Source organism: Hemiscyllium ocellatum, chromosome 12 (genome assembly GCF_020745735.1).
Source record: "Hemiscyllium ocellatum isolate sHemOce1 chromosome 12, sHemOce1.pat.X.cur, whole genome shotgun sequence".
In the NCBI taxonomy this organism is placed as follows: domain Eukaryota; kingdom Metazoa; phylum Chordata; class Chondrichthyes; order Orectolobiformes; family Hemiscylliidae; genus Hemiscyllium; species Hemiscyllium ocellatum.
The window spans coordinates 65,089,321-65,104,348 of record NC_083412.1 but is presented as its reverse complement, the minus strand read 5'-3'; the positions used below and the strand labels follow the sequence as shown (position 1 = coordinate 65,104,348).

General features: G+C 38.2%; 1 protein-coding gene across 1 annotated transcript in view; it reads right to left on the bottom strand.

The window, feature by feature from the left end:
• The window catches only part of LOC132820594 (immunoglobulin-like domain-containing receptor 2), a 145,723-nt gene that overhangs the window by 52,677 nt on the left and 78,018 nt on the right, over positions 1-15,028 (bottom strand). The gene's annotated exons all lie outside the window — the stretch shown is intronic.

Below are 15,028 nucleotides of genomic sequence, written 5' to 3'. Positions count from 1 at the left end.
TTTCACTATAGTGAAACTTCTAAAGTTACCACTTTATGGGTACACATAATTTATTTTTGCTTATCAAGATGAAGAATGACTGTACAAGCAGTATTACATATTTTAAAATATTTACTCCCTTTTTTAATATAAAGGTCAGAATCATGAATTTATATATCCATCTTTGAATGGCTCGGGTTAAGTAGAGTGTAAACTTTACACTTTCAATGTCTTCCAGCATTAGCTTAGAATTCATACAATGTCATCAATTTGAGGGAGATTATCTGTTAATTTTTATGATCATTATTCAGTAGTAGTCATTTTACAAATGTCGTTTTAGTTCCCCTTCCCACTCACTTTCTGACATGACTATCCTTGACCTCCTCCCTTGCCACAATGAACCAAACCACAAATTGGGGGAACAACGCTTCACCTTCTGCCTGGGCAGCCTACAGTCTTGAGGACTCAACATTGAGTTCTCCAATTTCTAAAAACCTCTCTTCCCTTTCCCCGACCCACTTCCCCTCCCTTCATTCCTCCCAGCGACTAACGTAACCTCTACCTGTCTTCACCTATCCCTACTTCACTACCCTGCCCACCAACCCCTTTATCAGCAGCTCCCCTTACACCCACCCCCATTCCTGAAGAAGGGTTACACCCAAAATGTCAACTTCTCCACTTTCTGATGCTACCTGGCGCACTGCGTTCTTCCAGCTTCCTCCTTGTCTAACTAGACAATAAGGCTAAGTTGGTAGAATTGATGAATCATTATCTAATTTTGCATTCTTCTCATTATGACTGATGCAAGTCCAGCTAATTATGAGTCTTATTTCTGCAACACCAGTTACATTTTTTTAAAAGGTCTCCTCTCTGTTACAAGACAGACAAAATAAGTAGTACTCTAGTACTGTTAAAGTTGAAGTAATTTTGAATTCCTCATTTCAAGACTGTTTGTTCTCATGTTCTAAAATTTATTGCTGTTGCTAATATCTGATATTTTAAGTTGGTGCAAACTCGAAGACATTTTCAAAATGGAGATTAGACTCCTATTTCTTCAAAATTTCAAGTGTTAGAGTGATGGCTTATTTCAAATGACAACTTGATTTTGAACTGAGCATTGTTTAAAAATCTAAATTGTAAAGTCCTAAGCACATATTTGGTTAATGGCAGTTTTAAGATTAATATACTGTAATTAATTGGTAGGAGGATAGGGGTGCATTAGAAAAGCGTTTATGGTAAAGGTAAAACTACATGGAACCAAAACTGGATCAGATTGTTGTGAATTACATATTTAGTTCAAAATGTACTGTCACTTATTGCCACAAACAGCACTAGATGGCACTGTTATAAAAAATTCAGTTAACATCAGAGCTTGTATTTAGGTCAGAATTAAGGGTTAATCAACAGTTGAGGTTTTGTTTGGAAGTGCATTGATACATTTTTGTGTTTTCTTCAAGAATGCGTCATCTTTGCTAATGTCATGCATTTTGCCACTTTCTTAATATTTCCTTAAAATAGTAGATTCATTTCACTAGTTCAATTTTACAATTCCCTTCAGTCTAAACCAGAGCTATGTGAAGATGCAAATTAAAATGAATAGATCACTAATAGTTGAAAGAGAATGGTAGTTTCAACAGGTGGCTTACCTTCCATTTTGTACATACACACTATCCAAAATAGCCAATAAAAAGGCCAGAAAGAGATATTAAATGCAAAACAAATCAAAATTGGAGACCAAAACTAAATGAAATACTGTAGCATTTTGTGACTAAATTCACAGATATCGTAAATAATTCAGAACCTATAGCAGCAAAACCTCAATTAATTTGCAGATTGAGCCACAAACATTCCAGTAGCATAATATTTAAAGCATACGTGAAATTTGCAGCATAGAAACAGATGGTTGGCCCTTATTTAAAGAAGTTTATACTTTGCATGAGCTTCCTCCCAATCTACTTTAAATTAAGTAGTAAGACACACAAGGAAACTTCTGACTGATTATCGAGAGAGGTCTTGAAATAGGTTATGAGCTTGGGTAGTATAGTAGTCTATCACCATATGCAATTGATGACTATCACAAGAAAGTCTGGCATTGTACAAAACTGCTCATTTAAATATAACTGTCTACAGATGATCAAAGAGTGATTGAGATTAACTGGATTAAGGTTAATGATTAGTTCTCACTCGTTTTCTGTTATTTTATTACATATTATTTTAAAATTTAAAAAGGAATTTTATTTTGTTTTCAACAGTATATTAAAATGTCTATATATATAATAGATAAATAAGTGTGAGTGTTTTCTAGGCTTTTTATAGAAAATCCTCATCATTAATTCTTTATTTTCTATTGGCTTAGCTGATTCTATAGCTATTTTGCCCTAAGTCAGATGGTTTTTGGTTCAAACTTCACTCCAGGATTCGAGAAAGTAAACTGGCCTGATGCATGTTTGCTGTCTCAGTGATTAGGTACTGCTTTTTGGATGAGATATTAAACAGCTCTGCTGTATCAAGATGTTAGGTATCATACGACATTATTTGATGAGGTGTGGGAGGGGACTGCAATATCTGCAGCATCAACCACTGATGACATTGATAGATTGACGAGCCATTAATTCCATTGCTGCTTGAGTGCTCAATGTGCTGGCCAGACTTGCCTGTGTAACAACAACTGTCACACTTCAATGTAATTTATTGTAAGTGAAATGTTTTGAGTTATTTTAGAGAGAAAATTTCCAGAAGCATTTCTGAAGTAGCAAAATATGAATGTCTGCAATTCACTAATAAAAGCTAATACAGGTTTGATAGAATTACAACAGATCCAATCTTCACCAAAAATTGTTCGTCTTATTTTGTAGGACTAAAAATTGAAGAAATGGAACTTAAGGCTTTGCTTTTCTGAAGAAAGGTTAATGTCTTGTTAATAATTGTACTTTAATTAAATGGCAGAGAGCTCTATGGTGTGCACCTAAGTGAACCACAGATATAAGAAGCTTCGGAATTAAGACCATAAGACGATGAAAAACATGAATAGGAATAGGTCATTCAGCTCCTTGAGCATGTTCCACCATTCAGTAGGATCATAGCTGATCCAACATTCCTTATATCCACTTTCCTACTTTTTCCCCATAATCCTTCCTTTCTGCTATTGATAAAAATCTATTTACCTCAGTCTTAAATATACACAAGGGCTCTTTGCCACAGAGAGCTGTGGGGCAGAATTTGAAAGACTCATAAATCTTTGAGAGAAGAAATTCCTCCTCATCTCAGTCTTAAATTGGCACCCCTTTATTCTGAGACTATGCCCTCTGGCCCTAGACTCTCCCAGGAGGGAAGATATACAGGATTCACCCCCATCAAGCTGCTTAAGAATGATAAATGAAACCACCTCTCTTTCTTCTCAACACCAATAGTAGAGCCTGTTTAACCTTTGCTCATATAGAGTCATAGAGATATACAGCATGGAACAGACCCTTCAGTCCAACTCGTCCATGCTGACCAGACATCCCAATCCAATCTAGTCCCACCTGCCAGCATCCAGCCCTTATCCTTCCACATCCTTCCTATTCATATACCTATCCAAATGCCTCAAATGTTGCAATTGTACCAGCCTCCACCACATCCCCTGGCAGCTCATTCCATACATGTACCACCTTCTGTGTGAAACAGTTGCCCCTTAGATCTCTAACATCTTTCCCCTCTCACCCTAAACCTATGCCCTCTAGTTCTGGACTCTCTGACCCCAGGGAAAAGACTTTGTCTATTTATCCTATCCATGCTCCTCATAATTTTGTAAACCTCTATAAAGGTCACTCCTCAGCCTCCGAAGCTCCAAGGAAAACAGCCCCAAGCTGTTCAACCTCTCCCTGTAGCTCAGATCCTTCAACCCTGGCAATATCCTTGTAAATCTTTTCTGAATCCTTTCAAGTTTCACAATATCTTTCCAATAGGAAGGAGACCAGAATTGCACGCAATATTCCAACAGTGGCCTAACCAATGTCCTGTACAGCCGCAACATGACCTCCCAACTTCTGTACTTAATACTCTGACCAATAAAGGAAAGCATACCAAACGCCTTCTTCACTATCCTACCTACCTGCGATTCCACTTTCAAGGAGCAATGAACCTGCACTCCAAGGTTTCTTTGTTCAGCAACACTCCCTAGGACCTTACCATTAAGTGTATAAGTCCTGCTACGATTTGCTTTCCCAAAATGCAGCACCTCGCATTTATCTGAATTAAACTCCATCTGCCACTTTGCAGCCCATTGACCCTGTTGAGGTAACCCTCTTCGCTGTCCACAACACCTCCAATTTTGGTGTCATCTGCAAACCTACTAACTGTACCTCTTATGCTCGCATCCAAATCATTTATGTAAATGACAAAAAGTACAGGGCCCAGCACCGATCCTTGTGGCACTCCACTGGTCACAGCCCTCCAGTCTGAAAAACAACCCTCCACCACCACCCTCTTCTACCTTTGAGCCAGTTCTGTATCCAAATGGCTAGTTCTCCCTGTATTCCATGAGATCTAACCTTGCTAATCAATCTCCCATGGGGAACCTTGTCGAACTGAAGTCCATATAGATGACATCTACTGCTCTGCCCTCATCAATCTTCTTTGTTACTTCTTCAAAAAGCTCAATCAAGTTTGTAAGACATGATTTCCCATACACAAAGCCATGTTAACTATCCCTAATCAGTCCTTGCCTTTCCAAATACATGTACATCCTGTTCCTCAGGATTCCCTCCAACAACTTGCCCATCTCCGAGGTCAGGTTCACCGGTCTATAGTTCCCTGGCTTGTCTTTACTGCCCTTCTTAAACAGTGGCACCACGTTTGTCAATCTCCAGTCTTCCGGCACCTCACCTGTGACTATCAATGATACAGATATCTCAGCAAGAGACCCAGCTTCTCTAGCTTCCCACAGACCTCGCGGGTACATCTGATCAGGTCCTGGGGATTTATCTACTTTTAACCCTTTATACTGGGATCATTCTAGTGAACCTTCTCCAAACTGTCTCCAATTAAATAATATTGTTCCTTAAATAAGAGGACCAAAACTGCTCATAGTACTCCAGACATGGCCTCACCAGCATCTTACACAGTTTCCTGTAAGATTTCCCTGCTGTTACATACCAACCTCTTTGAAATAAGAGCCAACATTCCATAAGCCTTCCTGATTACCTGCTGTCCCTGTGTCCTAACTTTTTGTGTTTAGTGCAACTACCACCAAGACCTCTGTGGTGCAGTTTTCCTCCATTTATTCTTGTACCAATTCAGGGTGCAATGAAAATACCAATGCAATCTGTGTATCAGAAGAGCTGGACTCTTCTCAGTCCAGAAAATAAACAGTGTCTCAAGGATGCCTTGGACTATGTAAATAACATGAATGAATTAGTAGGTAGCATAATTAAAATACACATAGGAAATATGTGAAAATGAAGTCTAAAGCTAAAGGTAAACCACCGTAAGAAAAATAAATTTGTTGTTGATGCTGATTTATCTTTTAGGAGAATAGCTAATGTGCACATACACTGACATATTGGTCTTTCAGCTTGGAGACATAAGGTCATTTTCCAAGTCCTCATATCTGCAAGCCAAAAGTTAAAATCTTATTTGATAGTTTTTGCAAAGCACATTAAGGGTTGGCAGGGAGAGGAGCTTACTTTGACTTTGAGCATTAGTGTAAATAGGTGATGTCAATTCATCTTTCCGGAGTTTGAATTCTGTTGTGGAAATGTGTAAGGGCAGAGAATCAATATTGTCTGTTTAACAGCATCATCAAAAGTTAAAATTATTCTACCATCCGTGGCAAATGATTTAAAAAACATTTTTGCTAACAACCTCAGGGTGTATGTTCATCAATCCACACATCCTAAGAGCCAGTGAACTGCAATGAAAAGTTAAATGATAGTCAGATAGGTAGGACAAAACGTTGTCAAGAGGAGGTTAAGAAAGAGATCAAGATAGATTAAGTGAGTGGACAAAAGTTGACTGGTGGAATATAATGTAGAAAAAATGTGAACAGTGTTTATTTAATAGTTTGCTTTAATTTTTTGTATAGTGAAGTTAATTTGTTATAAACCTTGAGTGTCTGTATTCCTCTTTACATATTAATGGTTTCCTTGGGGATCATAACACTAGCCATAAAATTAAGCTGGACTTTTGTCATTAATCATAACTTAAATCAGTGACAGACAAGAAAAAGCATCACCTTGCTGGGACATGGGAGTTGGCAAAGGTACTGTCCTTTTTAAGGAAATAGACACCTTCCAAAAAATGAGAAATGATGAATATTGAGAAAAGCTGTCAAATTTACACTTGATATGTTTTCCCATATTATTTATATTCCTTTCTTTAGTTGTGTATGACAGTCAGAAATTAAAACCAATACCTTTGTATATCTGTTTAATTTTAAAAGCCAATGCATATCTTGGATATAAAGTCTTTGAACTTTCCTTAGTATACAGGTAGAATTAGTAGTTTGCTCTTAGAATGATTAAGAACCACATTACATACAAACATTCTTTGGCAGTTTAATTTTGCACATTACTATAAAACAGATTCTTGACATAATCACTTTTCTTCCTTCACTGCATCTGACTGAATAGAGGAATCTAATTCATATTTGACCTTTGACTCTACCCTCTACTTAACCCAACAGTTGTCATACCAACAGCCGATGAAGTTGAGAAACCCAAAGAAACAACATTCTCCAATTGGAAACTGATTTTCCATTAAACTTTTGCAGACAGAATATCATTGCAGATTTTCATCACAAATTTGTTTGTTTATTAAGGAAAAAGATAACCACCATAGTGAAAGATTACTATAGATTTATTGCTTGGAGATGTGAGTTCAACTAATTTGTTTATTTCTATTTTCCTGATTCTATTCTCTAAAAGCTTTAGAAACCTTCAAGAAAGCAGCAGAGGGAGGCAAGTACACAAAAGAAGTACTTTTGAAAAGATCAAAGGCCTAACAGGCGACAAGAGGCTTGCAAATGCAGTTGCTATAGAAACTCTGGTAGCAGAGGCCTTAATCCTCAAAACCTATACTGCTTGCAGCTTATTATTTTTATCCTTACTGAGAATAAATCTGCAGTTGCTGTACCTCGAAATCAAAAGATGCCTTGCCATTTTATATAGAAAATTGTTGAGGGTGGCTGATGTAAGGACATGTTTGGATTGCAAATTTAGGAAAAAAATACAATTACACCATGTATAAAAGAAAGGTCAGTTTAAAAGAATTCCATGTATTAAAGCTGTTCCTTGATTATTCGTGCAGCTGAATGGACACCTGCCTTGTTTCTTACAGAGTTGAAGTAATTCTAAATCTTATCTTTTAAATATAAATGAAACATTACATAGAGTTGAGGTTTTCAATTTTCGGCATGAGTTGGGGGAGGGGATGGAGGTGGGAAGAGAGGGGATTAGGGAGTCTGGCTCTCCTCAGCCCAATAACATTGTCTGACAGCCAATCACTCAGCAGTTTCGATAGAACCAGCACAACACACTGCATCACGTATCATTCCATCCTCAGCTGGAGGAGAATGAGAGCTTGTGAACAGTCAGCAGGGAGAGGCAAATGAGAGAAAATGGTGATGACCAATAAACGGATAAGCTTAGCAACATAATGAGAAGGGTACTGACCGGTAAAATTAGATCACCAAGTTTGAATTTGGTGGACAAATGCTGCATTTGAATTCCGGTAACTCTCCCTACAGCCAATTGTTATTCACTTTCCATTTATTATGAAACTACATTTCTTTATCAATTATACATAGAAGTTATAACCCTCTCAATAACATAACTACATAGATTTAATTCACACTCAACTAGGTATTGGGAAGTAGGTACAATACTAAAAATTTCATGAGACCCTCTGATCTATAATAATGTCATAAAGACATGTTACATGATCACTAAAGTTCTCAGTGGAGATAAGAAACTGTAGAGTTAATAGAAGGCTGCTTGATCCATCAGAGCTCACCTAAATGTGTCTTTCTCACCATAATATCTGGAAAATAATAAAAGCTGACAGCATAGAAGGCATGCTGCTAAATACATCAAATTATTTTGAATGGTGGTTGTCCTTTTTCCCCATTCTTACCTGAGTCAGAGACTTGTGGTTCAGTTCCCATTTTGAAAAGTTGAGCACATAACCTAGGATAGTATTGACGGGATGCTGCGCTATTACAAATACTCCCTTTACAATGTGATAAGTCCCCATCTGCCCTAAGATGGTTGTAAAATATCCCCAAAGCAACAATTGAGATCTCCTTGATATCCTGGCTGTTCTTAATCCATCAGTCAAACTAATTAAAACATTTATTTGGTTATTATTCCTTTACTATCACACTGTGTTCACCTTTAAGTCCATAAGTTGGCCACGTTTCTTTTAAAAAGTACTTCATTAATAAAGTGCTGTTGCACATCTTGAGGTCATGAAAGGTGTCACATAAATGCAAGTTCATGTTTTCTTATACTTCTGTATTTGTTCAAATTTGGTTTTGAGATACGTCACTCAGTAATTGTATTGGCTTTTTTTGATCACTGTATTCAAAAACAAACATACCGCAGACGAATGTGCTCACTATTTAAATTTGCACTGGAAACAGATGGTAGGTCTAACCAAAATATATTTCAAAGAATCTAAATGGTGAAATAAGGCCTATTACTTATAAAATAGCCACCACCAAACAGTGTTCATATTTTCAGGCCTTTGTTGTTTGCTCCACATTCATAGTGCAGTTGGGTCACGCTGAAAATAAGCATGATCCATTTCCCATCATGTTTCTCCAAACATAGGGTTGGTCCTAATGTATATTAAGTCTTTGCAATTCATGTATTACCCTTCATAATGTTATCTGAATCTGGTCAAAACTAAATTTGACATTTTGGTTAAGAAAATGGATTGCCAACACTATTTCTTCGACTGAACTCTTGCACTGTCCTGCAAGTCAGTCAGGAGACATGTTAAAGGTCCCTTGCTGATGGCATCGGATTTGTTGAAAGTAGACATGGACCATATCAGGTGTGCACCGGGGATTCAGGACATGTTTTTGCAAGTGGAGCTAAGGGCTGATCAGACAGCAATGGGGTTATCCCATTGTAGGAAAATTTGCAGTGGTCCATTGCAGGTTGGGGGAAGAGTGGTTCCTGCTAGTCCAGAGGGGTTATCATGCTGCTGGAATCACATGGGCATTGGAACAGTGGGCAAGGCAGTTGTACTCTACCTGAACACCAGGAACATAGTAGCTGGAAAAGAGCTCTGCACCCTTTAAAATCAAGAACCTAGGAGATGACGAGCAGCAGCCTGGGTTAGAACCCCAGGCATACGGAGGTTTGGGTGCTGCAAGGAGGAGATATTACTTAAGCACAGGGTTTACTGGCTGAGCTGAAGGGACCTACACGTTATTGCGAACCATTAGTGTGGTAGTAGACTGTGACTCGCCAGGCAGACGTTATAGTTCTCAAAGCAGACCATGCTGAGGAATGAGTCGAGAGTGTAGTGCTGGAAAAGCAAGCAGGTCAGGCAGCATCTAAGCATCAGGAGAATTGACGTTTCGGGCATAAGTCCTTCAGGAATGAGGCATTTGGGCCGGGAGGCTAAGAAATAAATGGGAGGGGGTGGGGAAGGTAGCTGAGAAAGCGATAGGTAGATAAAGGTGAGGGAGAAAGTGATAGCTCGGAGGGGAGGGTGTGGAGCGGATAGATGGGAAAGGTGATGGACAGGTCAGGAGGGCAGTGCCGAGTTGGCGGCTTGGGACTGGGTAAATGTGGTATGTGGATTTAGTTTCCTCACTTCCCATGCCCCCACATTATCCCAATCCCAAGCCTCCAACTCAGTACCACCCTCCTGACCTGTCCATCACCTTTCCAATCTATCTGCTCCACCTCTCGACCTATCACTTTCTCCCTCACTTTCACCTACCTATCGCTTTCTCAGTTACTTTACCCCCAAACCCCACCCCCACCCCCTCCCATTTATCTCTCAGCCTCCCAGTCCACAAAATTCATTCCTGATGAAAGGTCTATGCCCAAAACACCAATTCTCCTGCTCCTTGGATGCTGCCTGACCTGCTGTGCTTTTCCAGCACTACACTCCACTCCAGGAGCAGCAGCAGCCATGAATTGTGGCTTTGAATTTCTTCACCTCTAGAACCTTTCAAGGATCAACTGTGAATCTCTGCAGGACCTCTCAGGCAGCTGCACCCTGATGCATCACCCAGCTGACAGATACCTTCTTCACCAAGGCTGTACAACATAGCACATTCATAACTTAGGCTCAGGCTCAGTGGGCACCATTACTGAATTAACCAAAGTGCAAGGTACGAGCAAAAGCACTCATATCGTTTTCCGCAGACTGACTAGCAAGACCAATACAGGAAGAATTTGCACAATGTCAATGTCTAACTAGTCTGTAATCACAGCTTCCTCTTGGCTTGTGCTTCCATTCTTAGCAGCAGCTGTCACTCTTTCATCTTTCACCAGTCCAGCCTGCCTCAGATTTTTGTTTCAGCTCCCAAGTGCTTAGATGCTAAAGCAAAAGGAAAATCATCTGAACAGATAGCATTACAGCCAATGCCAGCTACTCAGCACAACCATTGAGCATACAAAAGGTGCAATTCCAGTTCTAGCACATTTCTAGTTCTAGTGGGATGCCAGTTCTAGTGTTCTGCAGTTGTCTCCTACACAGAAACGGAGACATTGTAGTGGTCTCTGCAATGTCCATAACATGGCCAAGCAGAGGGGTGTGCAACAAAAGGTGTGAGAACTGGAAGGAAGTGGCTGATCAAGGAAGAGCAGCAGGAAGATCTGGATGCACATAGTGTTGAAAGGAAAGGTGTTCCTGTTTCTGGGAAGAAGACATCCCTCCAGGATTACATCCAGGTTAGCACCAAAGCAGCAAGGGGCAGCCCTTCCCCTTGTGCTGGACCTCAGGCTTTGCTATGAAATCTTGCTTCCCTCTGGTGAAATGGAAGGCTTTGCCACAAACCACTAATCCTCTGTCAGGTCAAACAGCAGCCTCAGTAATGGCTGCTGTGATGTATCTACTGACTCTCCCATTTAGTGATCTGGTTCTATTCACATTCTCATTGCTTCTAATTGGACAAGAAATATGCTTCCATAACAATAAAAGTCTCATCCCAGTAAAATTCTGAATGTCATTCATTTTCCTGAACAGTCACATTTTTGACCCTGTTTGCTCCATCACTGGTTATATTCTGATGCAAAGCAATTTTCGAACGTTTTGTGATGCTTCACAGTTACTAATATAGGTCATGAATAATTGAGGCTGCAACACCGATTCCTGTGGTAATCCAGTAGTTTTAATTCGTCAAGTTGAAAATGACCTATTTATTCTCACTCTGTTTTCCGTTAGTTAATCGATCTTCTATGCATGCAAATATCTCACCCCCAAGACAGTGAGCTGTTGTCTTGCGTAGTAAACCTCTTTGTGGCACCTGTTATCAAACGCCTTTTAAAAATCCAAATACATCATTTTTGGTGGTTCCACTTGCTTTCTGCATTCTCAAATTATACTAATAAATTTATCAAACATGGTTTTCCTTCATAAAATCATGCTGACTGCCTGATTATATTCTGATTTTCTAAATATTCTGCTGCTACTTTCTAAACAACAGATTCTGGGATTTTCCAACCACAGGCTTTAGTTTCCTGTCTCCCTCTTTGCTATTATAGTTTTCCGGTCTGTGTGGGACTTTTCCAGAGTCTGTGCAACTTTGGAAGATTGTAACATACATTCACCATCCCTGCAACACTTTTTTAAAGACCTTAGGAGGCAGGCAGGAACTTGTTACTTTATAGCTCCTTGAATTTTCTTGACATTTTTTCTCTAGTGGTTGTTTTCAGTCCTCTTCATTTTCTACTTTTCATGGCTTTTTTTTATGTATTCCACTGTCAAGACAAATGCAAAATACTTATTCATTACTGCCATTTCAGTCACTGCATTTTCTTTGTTTCCCATGGTTAACTCCCCAGTCTCTTCCCATAAGGGACCGATTATTTCTTTAGTTACACATTTTTAATGTACTTGTAGAAGCTTTTATTGCTAAGTTACTTATTTCTAGTTGGTTTTCTCTCATACTGTGACTTTTTTTGAAGTCATCCTTTTCTAATATTTAAAAAGTATCACACACTTCTGGTCTGCTTTCAAAACTTCAGAACTCAGAGAAGACAAATTCCTGATAACTAATTCCTACATTATTAAATCTTTGCAGCATTGTATGTTTTTCTTTTCAATTTAATATTATCTTTAACCTTCTTTATTAGCTATGGATGGTTCTCAGAGTTTAATTTCTTAGCAAAATATATCATTGAGTTCTGAACTATTTAATTGTCTGCCCCTACCTCTCTATCATCGTCTCTTTCAACCTGTCTTCATGTCCTTATAATTGCCTTTAATTACTTATTTCTAATTCCCAAACTGAATGTGAAATTCTATTAAAGTATGTTACTGTTGTCCAGAGGATTCTTTACTATGAGGTTGTCAATTAAAGCGGAGTATTATACAATCTGTCTCATATGTGCCAATGTATTTATGCAGCCACCTTTAAAAAGTATAATGTAAGTGACTTCCACGACTGACTTGCACTCTAAAATGCCAGGCAATTTAATATATTTGGGGTCAGATTCAGGGTAATTTTCCTTTTTGATTTTAAGGAGTGGAGACTTTGGGTAGACAGAGGATTAGCTTTGACTCAGAACTTCTTTTACTTAGTTTTGGGCACCTAATGTTGACATCTTTGGTTCAATTGACATTTTTGTCTTATTACAGCTGAGAAGTGTCATGGGACATTTTGCTATTTAAGGGCTTTATATAAATTTACATATTATTGATCCATTGCATCTGGGAGCAAATCCAGGAAATCTCCAATTCTATGTTCAGAAATGCAATAATATATTCACATTAATTCATCATCTTCACAAGTGGCTAATCTGCCCAGTAGTAGATTAATGATATAATCAGTAAAAAGTGTTTCTTTCCCTGTTCATTTACTGAAGGGTAGGAATAACCTGGAGTAACAATTACTTTAACCTGGAAAAAAATATGTTTTATAATAAATGGGTGTAACCATAACAAAGTAGACCATATTATTTAGGAATAAATTTGAAATGATTCAAACAGTAACACATTTATTCTGATTAAAATTATAACTTATGATTGCGTTTGCTATTCAGATAAGCACTTTACAAATTCCATCAATCAAATGTTTACAGGCATCCAATGCTACTTGCTGGCTACATGAGACACAAAAGTGTTTCATTCTTTGTAGATATGTCCAAAGAGACACTGTCAAATTGCTTTAACATACAACCAGTAAAGATACATAGAAACCCCTTTAACAACATGGAAATTAGTTGCCTGGAAATTATGTTTTCTACATTTTCTGAAAGGAAGAAATCATTTTATTTTCATTGTGAATTTAAATCACTGAAGAACAACATGGGACACATTTTAAATGTAAAACCCACAAGTCAAGTAAATTTCTATTCATTGATATTTGCATCCAGAATTGATTGGGCATCCACAGCCATTTTATTCTATTTTTAACAGTTATTGAGAATTTACTTCTTATCTAGTGATGATGGCTATATTTACTGGAGATTTTTTAGGTCTTTAATAAACCTGAATTTATTAGCTCAGAATTTGTAGTGATAGTGAAACTGTTGGAATCACTGTCTAAACTGATAGCAACTTCTGGTGTCCTCATGTGCATAGTTAGTCAAGGAATTCAGAACTTGCTGTCAATGATAATTTGCTCCTCCACAGATTGTGCTGCTGCAGTCCATGTAGGTATAATCAGCACAGAAGCAGCATGGTTCTATAAGTGTACGTATAATATAATATAAATTTGTAAGTGGATATGTGGAACATGCCTCCATTTCTAATTTCCTGATAAAAATTCAATATATTCTTACAATAAAAATAAAACAAATTACGATATTTCAGCAACCATTACTCTGTCACCCTGACTGCATATTCAAGTGGTAGACAGGATAAAATAATTTCACAACCAACAGATTAGATCTAAGCTCTGCAATCTTGCCATGTCTACTCTTGAATGGTGGTGGACAATTAAACAACTCACTGGAGGAGAGATAAAAACAGGTTTACCTGTTCACTGCCAGCTCTGGCTTGACCATATGAAACACTGTGAAGCACTGTTCCTGTCTGCAAATACTGCTTAATAATCCAGGATCATTCTAGGAAGCAAATACAACTTTCTGGTTTATGTTATTTACTATTAGTTGTCACACTGAACTGCTTTCCCTATCTCTTCCACCCTCACCTCCGGACATTGTATAATAATTTGTGCACATATAAAGAGGCCATTATTGACATTGATGGGTAGGTTGATCGAGGGTTAGGAATTTTATATTTGTAATGTTTCACTTTATGAATAAATCTGAAACGGAGTAGGGATGGACTTCTGGTCTGTTCCTTCACCAATTAGTTGTAAGAAGATTAACACACGGCTGGTCTAAACATCTGCAAAAGTCCCCCATTCACATCCTAAACACATTTCTCTTGTTTCTCTCCTATTTCCCCTCATGTCCTCACCAAGCTCATCTTGTCTTAAAAGGTACTCACTCCTGTTGATCCTATTCAAACAAGATTGCTGATCATCTAATATTCTTTCCTGACTCCAATAAGGTTGGCATTGTTGATCATTACTTCTTCTCAGGTTCTGATCCACTGTTATTCAAATCTGCTGGGAGCTCCTCTCCTCAAATAACAACATTTGACCACTATGTTGATGTAACTACAACCTCTTCAACAACCCTCCCTCTCTTCATTGTGCAATTTCTTCTGGAACTCTATGTTTGAATCCCTTCTATTAGGTTCTGTAGTATTGAAAAGGCTTTTATCAGAATCAAGTTGAATTCCACTTCATGACCAACTCTCTTGACTCTACTGTCTCTAAATTATTATACTGCTTGACCGATGTTCTGTACTGGATGAATAGAAGTTGCTTGCAAATGAATTTTGGGAAGCCCAATGTCATTGCTTTCAGTTC